At 42.1% G+C, this 19491-nt stretch overlaps 1 pseudogene; it reads left to right on the top strand.

The window, feature by feature from the left end:
• Positions 1-8778: 8778 nt before the first annotated feature.
• Positions 8779-9248, top strand: LOC123405497 (annotated as a pseudogene).
• The last annotated feature ends 10243 nt before the right edge of the window (positions 9249-19491 follow it).

Here is a 19491-nt window from a genome sequence, read left to right as displayed (position 1 = left end):
ATTGATGTGGATAATCTTATTATCAATGTCTATACATGAAATATTATATACACACAATCATTTTGAGACGGATATTTGGGTCAAACCAAATGGTGTTAAATTAATAGCTTGAGCACATTACCTCGGGAATAAATGTATGTCAGTCTTCATATATCTAGAAATATTGAAAAAGTTCAATATGGATATATCTTATCAAAGACACATATGGTCATATTATACCTTGCATGGGACACAAGCCCATTCAAACCTAGGGGATATGGTAATGTGATAGTGGACATGAAGTTCCGTATCTGAGTACCATTGGAGCACTCATATAAATTGCAAAGTAAACCAGGCCTGACACTATATTTTTTGGCAATTTATTGAGAGTGCATCCCGAATAAAAGGAATAATGGTTGGTGTAAGGAATATCTTGAGATATGTCCAAGACACAAAAGGTCTTGATTAATTCCATTGGGAAAATCAAGATGGAACAATGATCCCAACAATGACATATCAAAGACTGGATTTAATGAAAGAGTATTCGAAGGGAAGCCTTCAGCATAGACTCTAAATGAGTCCTTCCTATAATCATTTTGCGATAACTATGTTTGAAGCATGACAAGATATACATGTATTTGTAGAATGAGTGGTCACATGTGAGATCATGTGAAGATTCATTGGAATCAATTATCATTATCTACCAAGAAGATGTAACTTGTATTTCTTATGGGTTATATTTATCCTCGCAAATTAAATAAATGTAAGAGGATAATATGCAAACAAATTATTGTGAGATTCACAATTTCTCTACCAACGTTTATATTACAGAATCACGTTCGTGGAATTGGTATGAGAGGACATTGATGTTTGCAAAGTTCAGGGGGAGTAAAATCCCAAGTTATAACCTGTTAGTGATCTTCAGATCATTCATATTGTACTCTTTTTCCCTTTATGAGTTTTTCCAAGATGGTTTCTCATATAAGGTTTTTAACGAGACAATATAAATACAAGTGCGGATGTATGCCATATTGGTTTCTCCTTATATTTTTCCCACTGGGTTTTAAAGGAGTTTTTGATGTCATATTATTATAAGGTTTCTGCTCAATTTTTCCCACAGGGTTTTTGAAGGAGTTTTCAGTTTGTAATATACAGATGACGAATTGTTCAAGGGGGAGTGTTGAGAAACAAAACATGTGATCAATTGTATGGGAGGGATGCCTCCCAGGAGGTGTTTGTTCGGGGAAAAGGTGTCTCCCCAACACACCCCTTCATCTTGTATATAAGTGGGTCTCCCACATTGCAATGAAACTAATGGATCATTTGGACTCTTCATTTATCTCTCTTTGCATTCATTCTACAATACGTTATCAGCTTATTCCAAAACGTGTTTACAATGAACTATCTCTTTCATCTACGGATATTCATTCTAAAAAAAATATCTTGGTCTCAGGACTAAGGTGTTTAGAAGTTTAACGGGCTCTGTTGTGAACATATTGCCATATATAACAAACTTGATGTATGTGCACGGATGGGGGCCATGCGTGACGGAGGTCCAGGAGGAGGTCGAGCTCGCGCCACCGGCGCTGCCCGTGGAGCCCGCACAGTCGGACTCGCTGCGCCTTCCATCACCGACTCCGGCGCACGAGACAGTGGCCGTTGGGGCTTCTGCACCAAGCTTCGGGCTGGGGATGCACCTGCCCTCAGCGTTTGGTGCACGCGCCATAAATGCGGACACCGGCGCTTCTTCGTCGAGCGCTAGCCTCGGGCAGCGCCTCCCTGCCTGGGCTGCTGCACTCGGGGACGTCTTCGACAACTGGGCGAGCAGCTCCACTCGCCCATCGACGCCCCGCCGCTGGCACATAGTGTCGCCCGCCATGCTGCAGCGCAGCCACGCGGTGAATCTCGGGCTGGCCAATGGAACTCCAATGGAGTCGCGTCCGGGACACACCTTCCTGGCGGATCTTCTTCAGAGGAGGAGGACGCTGCGTTGGGGCCTTCTGCCTCGCGCCAGTAAAGACAGTCGCCGGTGGCGGAGGTTGGTGGAGGTGGCGCTAATGGGTGCTGCAGTGTATTGTGTGCTAATGGAGAAGGAGATGGGAAGGCTGTGGTGTGCTAATGGAGAAGGAGATGGAAAGGCTGTGGTGTGCTACTAGATAAGGAGATAGGAATGATGCGTCCTTATCCCTTCACCGACCAGCGCATGCATACAGCTGTGGACAGCCACATGCGTGTTAATTATCCATCCACCATCCACCAACACTTTTCATGTGCACCACATGGACCACCCACCACGCAAGGCCAACATCTCCTCCATGCAAACAAGCACCGGCTCCTCCATGCAAACAAGCACTGGCTCCTGCATGCAAGTAAAAAAAAGAAAAGCAAGTGTCATTGCTACGAGTAGTAGGCTGCATGTGTTGGTAGACTTGCCATTTTTTTCTTTTTTTTCTCATTAGCTTCTAGCTTTCAGTCTTTGTACATCTGTATTTGTTAGTATTTTCTAACATAGTATTATGTAATATCTGCTTATGGAAATGTCAACATGTGTATGTGTGCAATTTTTAATTGCTACATGTTGATTATGCTTGAAAATTATATGACTACTTTCAGTTTTTGCACATATCTTATGGATTGCATCTAATGCAATGTATGCTTTGTTCACGACTGTGGGGTCTACATCACATGGTGATTACCTTCAAAGTGTTTTAAATAACACAAGGTTGTACAAAGTACCATGAGATTAAGGTATGCACTACTTGGTAGTGATTACCTCAAAGCAAAAATGAAAGCACACATATTATGGCATGAAAATAGCCATACGAGTGTCTACGCCACTTCGTGAAGATTACCTCTATGTATTCTACAAAACAAAGATCTACGCCATTTTATGGTGATTATCTTTTGTAGACAGTCATATTTTGGGTCGTTTAGGCTTTTCCTAGACCTTTATATTTAATCAAGCATTTTATTTTACACACAATTAATTTACATGAGTGTAAATTAATGCGCATGATATTTTTCATGCAGGATATGGCTGACATATCCAAGAAGGAATTTGCTGAGCTTGCCATTGATGGCAGAAATTATCAGACCTCGGCCATGGATGTCAAGATTAACTTGGCGGCCAGGAATCTGATCAGCACTATAACCACACCTACTCAAGGTACTCCTGCTATCACAGATACGGCAAAGTATGCTTCTTTGCACTTCATTCGACACCACCTTGATCCTGCTCTGAAAGAAGAGTATATGATGGAGGAAAATCCTCTGTCATTGTGGAACTCCTTAAAGGAGTGTTATGATCAACAAAGGTCGGTGATGTTGCCTGAAGCGCAAACAGAATTTTAAGTCCGTTGCAGCGTACAATTCTGCCGTGCATCAAATCAACTCTAAGTTGAGATTCTGCAATAGTGCAGTTTCGGATGCGGATCTCATTGAAAAGACACTCCCTACTTTCCATCCTAATATGAGGATTCTTGCTGAACAACATCGTCACCAGAAATACAAGAAGCATTCTGAGTTGATATATGCACTCCTTCAGGAAGAAAAGCATAGTGAAATTCTCGGTAAGAATAATATGTCCCGTCCAACGGAAACACTACCGCTGCCTGAAGCACATTTTAATTCTCAGAATTCTCAGAAGTCTCGTGGTCCCAAAAGGAACCATAGGAAGTTTAAAGGAAAGTGGAGACGCAATGAGAATCAGAATAACAATGGAGTACAAAAGAGTAAGAATCATTTTAAGAAAAATGATAAGGGTAGCAACTCTCAAGCTTGCTACAGATGTTGTTGTACTACTCATCATCCAAGGAAGTGTACAACTTCTAAGCATTTGGTGACGCTGTATCAGCAATCGATTGGCAAGGGAAAAAGGCTCAAGGGAACCAGTACGAAGCTCACTTCACTGGTCCAATGATTCAAAGTTCTCAAGACGTTCATCTGAACGCAGTTCATGACAACATGGAGAACCAAGATCAGGCTCAGCAAAAGGAAGGACCACCACTTAATGTTGATGACATGTTGGTAGATTTCACTTCTGCTAATGATATATATGGGGATATGCTTTGATCTTCCAATGATGTCATAAATGTTGTGATGATGTCCTTAGTTATATTGTGTGTTGTAAAATAATTATGTCCTCAGACATATGGTATTGTAATAATTATGTCCTTAAACATAATGTATTATAATTTGTAAGCAGACAAACATAGTATGTAATGTATGTGTTATTTCTATATGAGAGTGAATAAATAATGAATTTTATTCTTTTACTCTATAGAAAACTTCGAGAAACAATCCAATGGAGGAGGAAATTTGTTTAGTGGACAGTGGTGCCTCTAACACAATTCTACGGGAGGTTAAATACTTCCAAAGTCTTAAAAAGAGAAAGGGAAGTGTTATGACAATTGGTGGTCATGATACGGTAATTGTTGGTTCTGGTCAAGCCACATTTACCCTCCCGAATGGTACAAAACTTGAAATCCAGGAGGCTTTATTGTATCCGGATTCAACTCGTACCCTGTTGAGTTTTAAGGATATCCGTATGAATGGCTACCACATTGAAACTCATGAAGACAATGCGGTTGAAAGCCTACTCATAACTCAGCAAAAGGGATCCGACAAGGAAACCCTTGAGAGACTGCCTGCTCTATCTTCTGGACTGTATTACACATACATCAAGCCAGAGCAACATTTGGCATACAAAATAATTTTTCAGAATCTTGACAAGTTCAAGATATGGCATGATCTCCTGGGTCATCCTCGTGTGGGGATGATGAGAAAAATTATTGATGGTTCAACTGGACACAACATAACAGTTGCTAATTTCCCCAAATCCTCGGATTTCGTATGCACTGCATGTGCAACTGGGAAATTAATCACAAGACCTTCATATATGAAGATAAAGAATGAACCACTTAATTTTCTTGAACGCATTCAAGGAGATATATGTGGTCCAATTCAACCGTTATCAAGACCATTTAGATATTTTATGGTGCTCTTTGATGCATCAACAAGATGGTCCAATGTGTGTTTATTATCAACAAGGAACCATGCTTTTGCAAAGCTGATCGCTCAAATCATTAAACTGAGGGCAAATCATCCTGAACACAGGATAAAATCCATCAGAATGGATAATGCTGCTGAATTTAGTTCACGAGCATTCAATGATTACTTGCCTCATATATTTCACGTGTAGTCCCAATGATGTTCAAGTCATCAACATACACGGAAATTATACAAAATCCATCAGTGGATTTCTTGATGAACACACATGGACAATCATTGTTGTTTGAGTAACCCTTTTTGAGAAGGAACTCACTTAGTCGACTATACCACATTCTACCCGACTGTTTCAAGCCGTATAACGACTTCAGTAGCTTTACGAAATGCATGTTGCGGTTAGCTTTTGGATCCGGAATCTTCAGTCCCTCGGGAACTTTCATATAGATATCTGTCTTAAGTGACCCATATAAATATGCAGTCACAACATTCATCAATTGGATATCTAAATTCATTTGCACTTCTAGTGAACCATCAATAATTTTTCTCATCATCCCCACACCAGGATGACCCAAGCGATCATGCCATATCTTGAACTTGTCAAGATTCTGAAAAATTATTTTGTATGCAAAATGTTGCTCTGGCTTGATGTATGTGTAATACAGTCCAGAAGATAGAGCAGGCAGTCTCTCAAGAGTTTCCTTGTCAGATCCCTTTTGCTGAGTTATGAGTAGGCTTTCAACCGCATTGTCTTCATGAGTTTCAATGTGGTAGCCATTCCTACGGATATCCTTAAAACTCAACAGGGTACGAGTTGAATCCGGATACAATAAAGCCTCCTGGATTTCAAGTTTTGTACCATTCGGGAGGGTAGGAGAACCAACAATTACCGTGTCATGACCACCAATTGTCAAAACACTTCCCTTACTCTTTTTGAGACTTTGGAAGTATTTAACCTCCCGTAGAATTGTGTTAGAGGCACCACTGTCCACTAAACAAATTTCCTCCTCCATTGGATTGTTTCTCGAAGTTTTCTATAAACTAAAAGAATAAAATTCATTATTTATTCAATCTCATATAGAAATAACACATACATTACATACTCTGTATGTCTGCTTACAAATTATAATACATTATGTTTAAGGACATAATTATTACAATACCATATGTCTGAGGACATAATTATTTTACAACACACAATATAACTAAGGATATCATCACAACACTTATGACATCATTGGAAGATCAAAGCATATCTCCATATATGTCATTAGTAGAAGTGAAATCTACCAACATGTCATCAACATTAAGTGGTGGTCCTTCCTTTTGCTGAGCCTGATCTTGGTTCTCCATGTTGTCATGAACTGCGTTCAGATGAACGTCTTGAGAACTTTCAATCATTGGACCAGTGAAGTGAGCTTCGTACTCGTTCCCTTGAGCCTTTTTGCCCTTGCCAATCGATTGCTGATACAACGTCACCAAATGCTTAGAAGTTGTACACTTCCTTGCATGATGACTTGTACAACCACATCTATAGCAAGCTTGAGAGTTGCTACCCTTATCATTTTTCTTAAAATGATTCTTACTCTTTTGTACTCCATTGCTATTCTGATTCTCATTGCGTCTCCACTTTCCTTTCAACTTCCTATGGTTCCTTTTGGGACCACGAGACTTCTGAGTATTCTGAGAATTAAAATGTGCTTCAGGCAGCGGCAGTGTTCCCGTTGGACGGGACATATTATTCTTATCGAGAATTTCACTGTGCTTTTCTGCCTGAAGGAGTGCATATATCAACTCAGAATGCTTCTTGTATTTCTGCTGACGATGTTGTTCAGCAAGAATCCTCATATTAGGATGGAAAGTAGAGAGTGTCTTTTCAATGAGATCCGCATCCGAAACTGCACCATTGCAGAATCTCAACTTAGAGTTGATTTGATGCACAACAGAATTGTACGCTGCAACGGACTTAAAATCCTGGAAACAGATAAGTGCCCATTCTCCTTGCGCTTCAGGAAACATCACCGACCTTTGTTGATCATAACGCTCCTTTAAGGAGTTCCACAATGACAGAGGATTTTCCTCCATCATATACTCTTCTTTCAGAGCAGGAACAAGGTGGTGTCGAATGAAGTGCAAAGAAGCATACTTTGCCGTATCTGCGATAGCAGGAGTACCTTGAGTAGGTGTGGTTATAGTGCTGATCAGATTCCTGGCCGCCAAGTTAATCTTGACATCCATGGCCCAGGTTAGATAATTTCTGCCATCAATGGCAAGCTCAACAAATTCCCTCTTGGATATGTCCGCCATATCCTGCATGAAAAATATCATGCGCATTAATTTACACTCATGTAAATTAACTGTGTGTAAAATAAAATGCTTGATTAAATATAAAGGTCTAGGAAAAGCCTAAACGACCCAAAATATGACTGTCTACAAAAGATAATCACCATAAAATGGCGTAGATCTTTGTTTTGTAGAACACATAGAGGTAATCACCAGGAAGTGGCGTAGACACTCGTATGGCTATTTTCATGCCATAATATGTGTGCTTTCATTTTTGCTTTGAGGTAATCACTACCAAGTAGTGCATACCTTAATCTCATGGTACTTTGTACAACCTTGTGTTATTTAAAACACTTTGAAGGTAATCACCATGTGATGTAGACCCCAGAGTCGTGAACAAAGCATACATTGCATTAGATGCAATCCATAAGATATGTGCAAAAACTGAAAGTAGTCATATAATTTTCAAGCATAATCAACATGTAGCAATTAAAAATTGCACACATACACATGTTGACATTTCAATAAGCAGATATTACATAATACTAGGTTAGAAAATACATATGTACAAAGACTGAAAGCTAGAACCTAATCAGAAAAAAAACGAAAAAAATGGCAAGTCTACCAACACATGCAGCCTACTACTCGTAGCAATGACACTTGCTTTTCATTTTTTTTACTTGCATGCAGGAGCCGGTGCTTGTTTGTATGCAGGAGATGGTGGCCTTGCGTGGTGGGTGGTCCATGTGGTGCACATGCAAAGTGCTGGTGGATAGTGGATGGATAATTAACACGCATGTGGCTGTCCACAGCTGTATGCATGCGCTGGTCGGTGAAGGGAAAAGGACGCATCGTTCCCATCTCCTTCTCCAGTAGCACACCGCAGCCTTTCCATCTCCTTCTCCATTAGCACACCACAGCCTTCCCATCTCCTTCTCCATTAGCACACAATACACTGCAGCACCCATTAGCACCACCTCCACCAACCTCCGCCACCGGCGACTGTCTTTACTGGCGCAAGGTAGAAGGCCCCAACGCAGCGTCCTCCTCCTCTGAAGAAGATCCGCCAGGAAGATGTGTCCCGGGCACGACTCCATTGGAGTGCCCATTGGCCAGCCCGAGATTCCCCGCGCGGCTGCGCTGCAGCACGGCGCGCGGCACTATGTGCCAGCGGCGGGGCGCCGATGGGCCAGTGGAGCTGCTCGCCCAGTTGTCGAAGACGTCCCCGAGCGCAGCAGCCCGCGCGGGGAGGCACAGCCCGAGGCTAGCGCTCGACGAAGAAGCGCCGGTGTCCGCGTTCATGGCACGTGCACCAACCGCCGAGGGCAGGTGCATCCCCAGCCCGAAGCTTGTTGCACAAGCCCCAACGACCACTGTCTCGTGCGCCGGAGTCGGTGATGGAAGGCGCAGCGAGTCCGGCTGTGCGGGCTTCGCGGGCAGCGCCGGTGGCGCGATCTCGACCTCCTCCTGGACCTCCGTCACGCATGGCCCCCATCCGTGCACTAGGCATGGATGTGGTGGTGGAGGCGCTGCAAGTTCCGGCTCGACGGCATCGACATCCATTGCTCCGTCCACAAGCTCCATTACTTCGTCCGCGTACAAGTTCGGAGCAGCCGGCCCGGCAAGAATCCAGGCCGGGAGAGGCGCCGCCGCCGGCATGGCCGGTTCACGCGAAGAACCGGAAGGCCCAACACCGTGGCGACCATGGGCGCCATGCCTAAGACGTAGTGCACGGCGGCGCAAACCGTTCCGGCGGGCACCGAACCGGTAAAGATCGCGGGCGTGGCGGTTGTGGCGGCGAAGTCCGCCAACACCATGGCGACGGAGACGACTCTGTCGACGTCGACCGCCGTCACGAACGAGGTGCAGGAAGAAGGATAGGAGACCACGAGGCATCCTCTTACCTTCTCCTTTCCTCCCTTCTTTCTTCTTTTCCGGCGACTCTCGCCGGAGTTGTTTTGTCTTTTCTCTGCTCTCGGTAGAGTCACGGGCTGATAACGTGTTTAGAATGAACTATATCTTTCATTGATGATCTGTGAAGATTAAATACACATGGAACCTTCGCCACGAACGGATGCGTCCAGTCGTGGGGGTTGTGGGAAAACCGCCGCGTCGGTTGGCTAGGAACCGTACGAAGCGTTTCCGTACAAGGGAGGATTATTCCCTAATTAACGTAATTAGTTTAAATCCTAACACTTCCCCCTAATCCTCGCTCGTCCTTGAGACTGATCATCTTTGAAATATTCTCCTCCAAAACCCTGTGGGAAAAATTGAGAAGAAAACATACAATATGCCATGAAAAACTCCTTCTAAAACCCAGTGGAAAAAATAAGGAGAAAATGACATATATCGTCCATGCTTGCATTGATATTGCCTCATTAAAAACCTTTCGTCACAAACCATGTGGAAAACTCACAAAGGAAAAGAGTGCAATACAAAAGATCTCATGATCTTAACAGGTTATATCCTAGGAGATTTCTCCCCCTGAATTTTGCAAGTCTCGAAGTCGTCTCATACCAATTCCATTTACATACTTATGGAATAAAGAACTTGGTAAAGACTTAGTGAATAGATCAGCGAGATTATCGCATGACTTCGTTTGCAAAATAATTTAGGAGAAACATGCTTTGTAATATTTCTCTTAATATAACCCGTTTGCATTTGTGCAATGCAAGCAGCATTATCTTCATAGATAATAGTGGGTGATTTTACCGAACCAATCCCACTTGAACTTTGGACAAAGTTCATCATTCTGCGAAGCCATACACATTCACGTGATGCTTTGAACAAAGCAATTATCTCAGAATGGTTGGTGGACGTTGCCACTAAGGTTTGCTTTGTTGACTTCCAAGAGAAGGCCGTACCTCCATGTAAGAAGACAAAACCAGTCTGCGATCTGGCATCATGGGGGTATTGTGTGCTAATGGAGAAGGATATGGGAAGGCTGTGGTGTGCTAATGGAGAAGGAGATGGAAAGGCTGCGGTGTGCTACTGGAGAAGGAGATGGGAACGATGCGTCCTTATCCCTTCACCGACCAGCGCATGCATACAGCCGTGGACAGCCACATGCGTGTTAATTATCCATCCACCATCCACCAGCACTTTGCATGTCCACCACATGGACCACCCACCATGCAAGGTCACCATCTCCTGCATGCAAACAAGCACCGGCTCCTGCATGCAAACAAGCACCTGCTCCTGCATGCAAGTAAAAAAAATGAAAAGCAAGTGTCATTGCTACGAGTAGTAGGCTGCATGTGTTGGCAGACTTGCCATTTTTTTCGTTTTTTTTTTCTGATTAGCTTCTAGCTTTCAGTCTTTGTACATATGTATTTGTTAGTATTTTCTAACATAGTATTATGTAATATCTGCTTATTGAAATGTCAACATGTGTATATGTGCATTTTTAATTGCTACATGTTGATTATGCTTGAAAATTATATGACTACTTTCAGTTTTTGCACATATCTTATGGATTGCATCTAATGCAATGTATGCTTTGTTCACGACTGTGGGGTCTACATCACATGGTGATTACCTTCAAAGTGTTTTAAATAACACAAGGTTGTACAAAGTACCATGAGATTAAGGTATGCACTACTTGGTAGTGATTACCTCAAAGCAAAAATGAAAACACACATATTATGGCATGAAAATAGCCATACGAGTGTCTACGCCACTTCGTGGTGATTACCTCTATGTGTTCTACAAAACAAAGATCTACGCCATTTTATGGTGATTATCTTTTGTAGACAGTCATATTTTGGGTCGTTTAGGCCTTTCCTAGACCTTTATATTTAATCAAGCATTTTATTTTACACACAATTAATTTACATGAGTGTAAATTAAGGCGCATGATATTTTTCATGCAGGATATGGCTGACATATCCAAGAAGGAATTTGCTGAGCTTGCCATTGATGGCAGAAATTATCTGACCTGGGCCATGGATGTCAAGATTAACTTGGCGGCCAGGAATCTGATCAGCACTATAACCACACCTACTCAAGGTACTCATGCTATCGCAGATACGGCAAAGTATGCTTCTTTGCACTTCATTCGACACCACCTTGATCCTGCTCTGAAAGAAGAGTATATGATGGAGGAAAATCCTCTGTCATTGTGGAACTCCTTAAAGGAGCGTTATGATCAACAAAGGTCGTTGATGTTGCCTGAAGCGCAAAGAGAATGGGCACTTATCCGTTTCCGGGATTTTAAGTCCGTTGCAGTGAACAATTCTGTTGTGCATCAAATCAACTCTAAGTTGAGATTCTGCAATAGTGCAGTTTCGGATGCGGATCTCATTGAAAAGACACTCTCTACTTTCTATCCTAATGTGAGGATTCTTGCGGAACAACATCGTCAGCAGAAATACAAGAAGCATTCTGAGCTGATATATGCACTCCTTCAGCCAGAAAAGCACAGTGAAATTCTCGACAAGAATAATATGTCCCGTCCAACGTGAACACTGCCGCTGCCTGAAGCACATTTTAATTCTCAGAATACTTAGAAGTCCTGCGGTCCCAAAAGGAACCATAGGAAGTTTAAAGGAAAGTGGAGACGCAATGAGAATCAGAATGGCAATGGAGTACAAAAGAGTAAGAATCATTTTAAGAAAAATGATAAGGGTAGCAACTCTCAAGCTTGCTACACATGTGGTTGTACTACTCATCATGCAAGCAAGTGTACAACTTCTAAGCATTTGGTGATGCTGTATCAGCAATCGATTGGTAAGGGCAAAAAGGCTCAAGGGAACCAGTACGAAGCTCACTTCACTGGTCCAATGCTTGAAAGTTCTCAAGACGTTCATCTGAATGCAGTTCATGACAACATGGAGAACCAAGATCAGGCTCAGCAAAAGGAAGGACCACCACTTAATGTTGATGACATGTTGGTAAATTTACTTCCAGTAATGACATATACGGAGATATGCTTTGATCTTCCAATGATGTCATAAGTGTTGTGATGATGTCCTTAGTTATATTGTGTGTTGTAAAATAATTATGTCCTTAGACATATGGTATTGTAATAATTATGTCCTTAAACATAATGTATTATAATTTGTAAGAAGACATACATAGTATGTAATGTATGTGTTATTTCTATATGAGATTGAATAAATAATTAATTTTATTCTTTTACTCTATAGAAAACTTCGAGAAACAATCCAATGGAGGACGAAATTTGTTTAGTGGACAGTGGTGCCTCTAACACAATTCTACGGGAGGTTAAATACTTCCAAAGTCTCAAAAAGAGTAAGGGAAGTCTTATGACAATTGGTGGTCATGACACGGTAATTGTTGGTTCCGGTCAAGCCACATTTACCCTCCTGAATGGTACAAAACTTGAAATCCAGGAGGCTTTATTGTATCCGGATTCGACTCGTACCCTGTTGAGTTTTAAGGATATCCGTATGAATGGCTACCACATTGAAACTCATGAAGACAATGCGGTTGAAAGCCTACTCATAACTCAGCAAAAGGGATCCGACAAGGAAACCCTTGAGAGACTGCCTGCTCTATCTTCTGGACTGTATTACACATACATCAAGCCAGAGCAACATTTGGCATACAAAATAATTTTTCAGAATCTTGACAAGTTCAAGATATGGCATGATCGCCTGGGTCATCCTGGTGTGGGGATGATGAGAAAAATTATTGATGGTTCAATTGGACACAACATAACGGTTGCTAATTTCCCCAAATCCTCGGATTTTATATGCACTGCATGTGCAACTGGGAAATTAATCAGAAGACCTTCATATCTGAAGATCAAGAATGAACCACTTATTTTTCTTGAAAGCATTCAAGGAGATATATGTGGTCCAATGCAACCGTTATCGGGACCATTTAGATATTTTATGGTGCTCATTGATGCATCAACAAGATGGTCCAATGTGTGTTTATTATCAACAAGGAACCATGCTTTTGCAAAGGTGATTGCTCAAATCATTAAACTGAGGCCAAATCATTCTGAACACAGGATAAAATCCATTAGAATGGATAATGCTGCTGAATTTAGTTCACGAGCATTCAATGATTACTACCTAGCTTTAGGCATAACTGTGGAGCATTCTGTACCATATGTACACACACAAAATGGTCTTGCGGAATCACTTATCAAGAGGATCAAGTTGATAGCAAGACCACTCCTACAGAACTGTAATCTTCCAACATCTTGTTGGGGACATGCGGTATTGCATGCCATGGATTTGATACAAATTTGACCAACGACATATCATACGGCCTCCCCGTTGCAGTTAGTACGTGGAAATCAACCAAGTATTTCCCATCCTCGAAGATTCGGTTGCGCTGTGTACGTACCGATATCACCACCTCAGCGTACATCGATGGGTCCACATAGAAAAATGGGGATCTATGTGGGGTACAATTCTTCGTCGATCATAAAGTACCTGGAGCCTCCAACAGGGGATTTATTTACAGCCCGGTACGCTGATTGCATCTTCGATGACGACAATTTTCCGGCATTAGGGGGAGAAAAGAATCATAGAGAATGCCGGGAAATAGATTGGAATGTCAAAGGCATTCAGTCCTTAGATCCACGTACGAATGAATCTGAACTGGAAGTTCAGAAGATTATTAATTTGCAAAATATTTCGAATAATCTGCCAGATGCATTTACTAACTATAAAGGTGTAACTAAATCCCTTGTTCCCGCTATGAATGTTCCAGAGAGAGTTGAGATATCTCATAAGACCACTCAACCGCCCAAGAGGGGGAGAAAACTTGACAAAAAGGACAAGGCTTCTCAAAAGCATCCGCGAGAAGTGAGGATCCCTCAAATAGTAAATGCAGGTCAACCGCGTATTGATATTCAACCTAGTGTTGAAAGACACCTAAAGGATGTTATGCATCCAGAACCCAGCCCAACTGTGACACAAATATTGGTGTTGGGACATCGGTACACCTTGACTTGATTGTTGTGGGAAATCACAATGAGTCGGAAGGTATTGATGAGATTTCCATCAACTATGTTGAATCAGGAGAATCATTCAACAGAAAGACTACAATTTTTGACATATTTTTCGCCTCAAAGATTGCAGATGACCTGGCATTGGATCGTGAACCTAAGTCCATGGCAGAGTGTATGAAACGCTCAGACTGGTCCAGTTGGAAGGGTCCAATAGAGGATGAATTGCGCTCGCTTGCTAAGAGAGGGGTATTTACTGCAGTAATACCTACTCCTCATAATGTTTTCCCCGTGGGGGCAAAATGGGTTTTTGTTCGTAAAAGGAACGAAAACAATGAGGTGGTGAGATATAAAGCGAGGCTTGTAGCACAAGGGTTTACACAGAGACCCGGCATCGATTATGATGAAACATATTCTCCTGTGATGAGTGGAATCACGTACCGATACTTGATATCACTAGCAGTGCAAATGCATTTGTATATCCTATTTATGGATGTTGTGACTGCATATTTATATGGGTCACTTAAGACGAATATCTATATGAAAGTTCCCGAGGGACTGAAGATTCCGGATCCAAAAGAGAACCACAACATGTATTGCGTAAAGCTACTGAAGTCGTTATACGGCTTGAAACAGTCGGGTAGAACGTGGTATAATCGACTAAGTGAGTTCCTTCTGGAAAAGGGTTACTCAAACAACAATGACTGTCCATGTGTGTTCATCAAGAAATCCACGGATGGATTTTGTATAATTTCCGTGTATGTTGATGACTTGAACATCATTGGGACTACACGTGAAATACATGAGGCAAGTAATCATCTCAAGGCGGAATTTGAGATGAAAGATTTGGGTAAAACCAAATTTTGTCTTGGTTTGCAACTTGAACATTTTTCTTCAGGAATACTTGTTCATCAGCCTGCATACATCCAAAAGATACTGGAAAAGTTCAATATGGATAAAGCATACCCATCAGAAAACCTATGGTCGTCAGGTCACTTGACAGAGACAAGGACCCATTTAGGCATAAGGGTGATGATGAAGAGATATTGGGACCAGAGTTTCCATATCTCAGTGCCATTGGTGCACTAATGTATCTAGCAAACTGCACTAGACCTGATATAGCATTTGCAGTTAATTTACTGGCTAGATACAGTGCATCACCAACAAAAAGGCATTGGGTTGGTGTGAACAATAATTTCAAATATCTTCAAGGCACCAAAGATCTTGGTTTATTCTATCAGAAAAATCAAGAGAGAACCATGTTGGGGTATTGCGATGCTGGATACTTGTCACATCCCCATGATGCTAGATCGCAGACTGGTTTTTTCTTCTTACTTGGAGGTACGGCCTTCTCTTGGAAGTCAAAAAAGCAAACCTTAGAGGCAACATCCACCAATCATTCTGAGATACTTGATTTGTTTGGAGCATCACGTTAATGTGTATGGCTTCGCAGAATGATGAACTTTGTCCAAAGTTCAAGTGGGATTGGTTCGGTAAAATCACCCACTATTATCTACGAAGATAATGCTGCTTGCATTGCACAAATGCAAACGGGTTATATTAAGAGCAATATTACAAAGCATATTTCTCCTAAATTATTTTATCCCCACGATCTGCAAGAGAAGGGGGAGATAAGTATTTTGCAAACGAAGTCATGCGATAATGTCGCTGACCTATTTACTAAGTCTTTACCAAGTTCTTTATTCCATAAGTATGTAAATGGAATTGGTATGAGACGACTTCGAGACTTGCAAAATTCAGGGGGAGAAATCTCCTAGGATATAACCTGTTAAGATCATGAGATCTTTTATATTGCACTCTTTTCCTTTGTGAGTTTTCCACATGGTTTCTCACGAAAGGTTTTTAATGAGGCAATATCAATGCAAGCATGGACGATATATGTCATTTTCTCCTTATTTTTCCCACTGGGTTTTAGAAGGATTTTTCATGGCATATTGTATGTTTTCTTCTGAATTTTTCCCACAGGGTTTTGGAGGAGAATATTTCAAAGATGATCAGTCTCAAGGACAAGCGAGGATTAGGGGAGTGTTTGGATTTAAACTAATTATGTTAATTAGGGAATAATCCTCCCTTGAACAGAAACGCTTCGTGCGGTTCCTAGCCAACCGACGCGGCGGTTTTCCCACGACCCCCACGACTGGACGCATCCGTTCGTGGCGACGGTTTCGTGTGTATTTAATCTTCACGGATCATCAATGAAAGAGATAGTTCATTCTAAACACGTTATCAGCCCGTAACTCTACCGAGAGCAGAGAAAAGGCAAAATAACTCCGGCGAGAGTCGCCGGGAAAGAAGAAAGAAGGGAGGAATGGAGAAGAAAACTTCGACAAACAATCCAATGGAGGAGGAAATTTGTTTAGTGGAAAGTGGTGCCTCTAACGCAATTCTACGGTTGGTTAAATACTTCCAAAGTCTCAAAAATAGTAAGGGAAGTGTTATGACAATTGGTGGTCATGACACTGTAATTGTTGGTTCTGGTCAAGCCACATTTACCCTCCCGAATGGTACAAAACTTGAAATCGAGGAGGCTTTATTGTATCCGGATTCAACTCGTACCCTGTTGAATTTTAAGGATATCCGTATGAATGGCTACCACATTGAAACTCATGAAGACAATGCGGTTGAAAGCCTACTCATAACTCAGCAAAAGGGATCCGACAAGGAAACCCTTGAGAGACTGCCAGCTCTATCTTCTGGACTGTATTACACATACATCAAGCCATAGAAACATTTGGCATACAAAATAATTTTTCAGAATCTTGAAATGTTCAAGATATGGCATGATCGCCTGGGTCATCGTGGTGTGGGGATGATGATAAAAATTCTTGATGGTTCAACTGGACACAACATAACGGTTGCTAATTTCCCCAAATCCTCGGATTTCGTATGCACTGCATGTGCAACTGGGAAATTAATCACAAGACCTTCATATCTGAAGATCAAGAATGAACCACTGAATTTTCTTGAACGCATTCAAGGAGATATATGTGGTCCAATTCAACCGTTATCGGGACCATTTAAAGATATTTTATGGTGCTCATTGATGCATCAACAAGATGGTCCAATGTGTTATTATTATCAACAAGGAACCATGCTTTTGCAAAGCTGATCACTCAAATCATTAAACTGAGGGAAAATCATCCTGAACACAGGATAAAATCCATCAGAATGGATAATGCTGCTGAATTTAGTTCACGAGCATTCAATGATTACTGCCTACCTTTAGGCATAACTGTGGAGCATTCTGTACCATATGTACACACACAAAATGGTCTTGCGGAATCACTTATCAAGAGTATCAAGTTGATAGCAAGATCACTCCTACAGAACTGTAATCTTCCAACATCTTGTTGGGGACATGCGGTATTGCATGCCGCGGATTTGATACAAATTCGACCAACTGCATATCATACGGCCTCCCCGTTGCAGTTAGTACGTGGAAATCAACCAAGTATTTCCCATCTTCGAAGATTCAGTTGCGATGTGTACGTACCGATATCACCACCTCAGCGTACATCGATGGGTCCACATAGAAAAATGGGGATCTATGTGGGGTACAATTCTCCGTCGATCATAAAGTACATGGAGCCTCTAACAGGGGATTTCTTTACAGCCCGGTACGCTGATTGCATCTTCGATGAGGACAATTTTCCGGCATTAGGGGGAGAAAAGAACCACAGAGAATGCTGGGAAATAGATTGGAATGTCAAAGGCATTCAGTCCTTAGATCCACGTACGAATGAATCTGAACTGGAAGTTCAGAAGATTATTAATTTGCAAAATATGGCAAATAATCTGCCAGATGTATTTACTGACTATAAAGGTGTAACTAAATCCCATGTTCCCGCTATGAATGTTCCAGAGAGAGTTGAGATATCTCATAAGACCACTCAACCGCCCAAGAGGGGGAGAAAACTGGACAAAAAGGACAAGGCTTCTTAGAAGCGTCCGCGAGAAGTGAGGATCCCTCAAATAGTAAATGCAGGTCAACCGCGTGTTGATATTCAACGTAGTGTTGAAAGACACCTAAAGGATGTTATGCATCCAGAACCCATCACAACTGTGCACACAAATATTGGTGTTGGGACATCGGTACACCTTGACTCGATTGTCGTGGGAAATCACAATGAGTCAGAAGGTATTGATGACATTTCCATCAACTATGTTGAATCAGGAGAATCATTCAGCAGAAAGACTACAATTGTCGTCATATTTTTCGCCTCAAAGATTGCAGATGACCTGGCATTGGATCGTGAACCTAAGTCCATGGTAGAGTGTATGAAATGCTCAGACTGGTCCAACTGGAAGGTTGCAATAGAGGACGAATTGCGCTCGCTTGCTAAGAGAGGGGTATTTACTACAGTAATACCTTGTCACATCCGTGGAACCCTAACCAAGGTTTAGCATTGTGCTCATATCTTCTTTGCATTGCATCCAAGAAAATTGCAACAAGATCAAAGTAAGTGGTGAAGGAAAACTCAAAAACCCTAGCCACTTCTCAAATTCAAAGGAATTATAAACTTATTCAAATCAATGAACCCAAAATGGCCTCAAGAAAAGTTCAACTTGTCTGATAACTCTTGAAAACAAATAAGCAATGAAGGAAACCATTTCCTTAATACTTTTGGAATTTTAAATAAATGCAAAAGACTACTGGTTTCAAGTTTTAAATTTGAATTCAAAGATATATAGCTTTCAAAAATGCTGAAAACTTTATGGGTGATTGGAAATATCCCAACTAACACCCCAACATTTTTCAAACTATTTATAGTTGGATTGTGAAGCCAAAATAAATGGAAAACAATGTCAATAAATAAAAAAGAAACAAAATAGAAGAAATAATAGAAAAGAAAAGCATACCCGCTATCTGTCGCCGACCCAGCCCACGAGGGGCTCCCTGGTCATCTTCCTCCTCCTGCCAGTAGGCACAGGGGAAGATGAGCACGACGGCCAGCCCCGGCCACCTCCTGCCTGCCTGCTCGCCGCTGGAGGCCTCCAGGAGCGCCAGCGCGATGCCCCGTGCCCTCTTCTCCTCCTCCTCCCCTCTGCCTTATCTCCTCCTCTCTTCCTCTCGTTCCCCTCCCCCTCTCGGATCTCTCTCTCCCAGGAGCTCCGGTCGCCGCCGATTCGTCGCCTCCTGGTCCTCCCCGACCCTGCCGTCATCCTCAGAAGAACCACCGTGAGCCCCTCTTCCCATTCCCCCTCTTCCCGATGCCATTCCCCTCCTCTAACCCCGTTAGCCGCCGGAGCCCGAAGGTCCTCGTCGCCGGCCATGT

Source organism: Hordeum vulgare, chromosome 6H, assembly GCF_904849725.1.
Source record: "Hordeum vulgare subsp. vulgare chromosome 6H, MorexV3_pseudomolecules_assembly, whole genome shotgun sequence".
Lineage (NCBI taxonomy): Eukaryota > Viridiplantae > Streptophyta > Magnoliopsida > Poales > Poaceae > Hordeum > Hordeum vulgare.
This window is presented reverse-complemented; position numbering and strand designations above follow the sequence as displayed.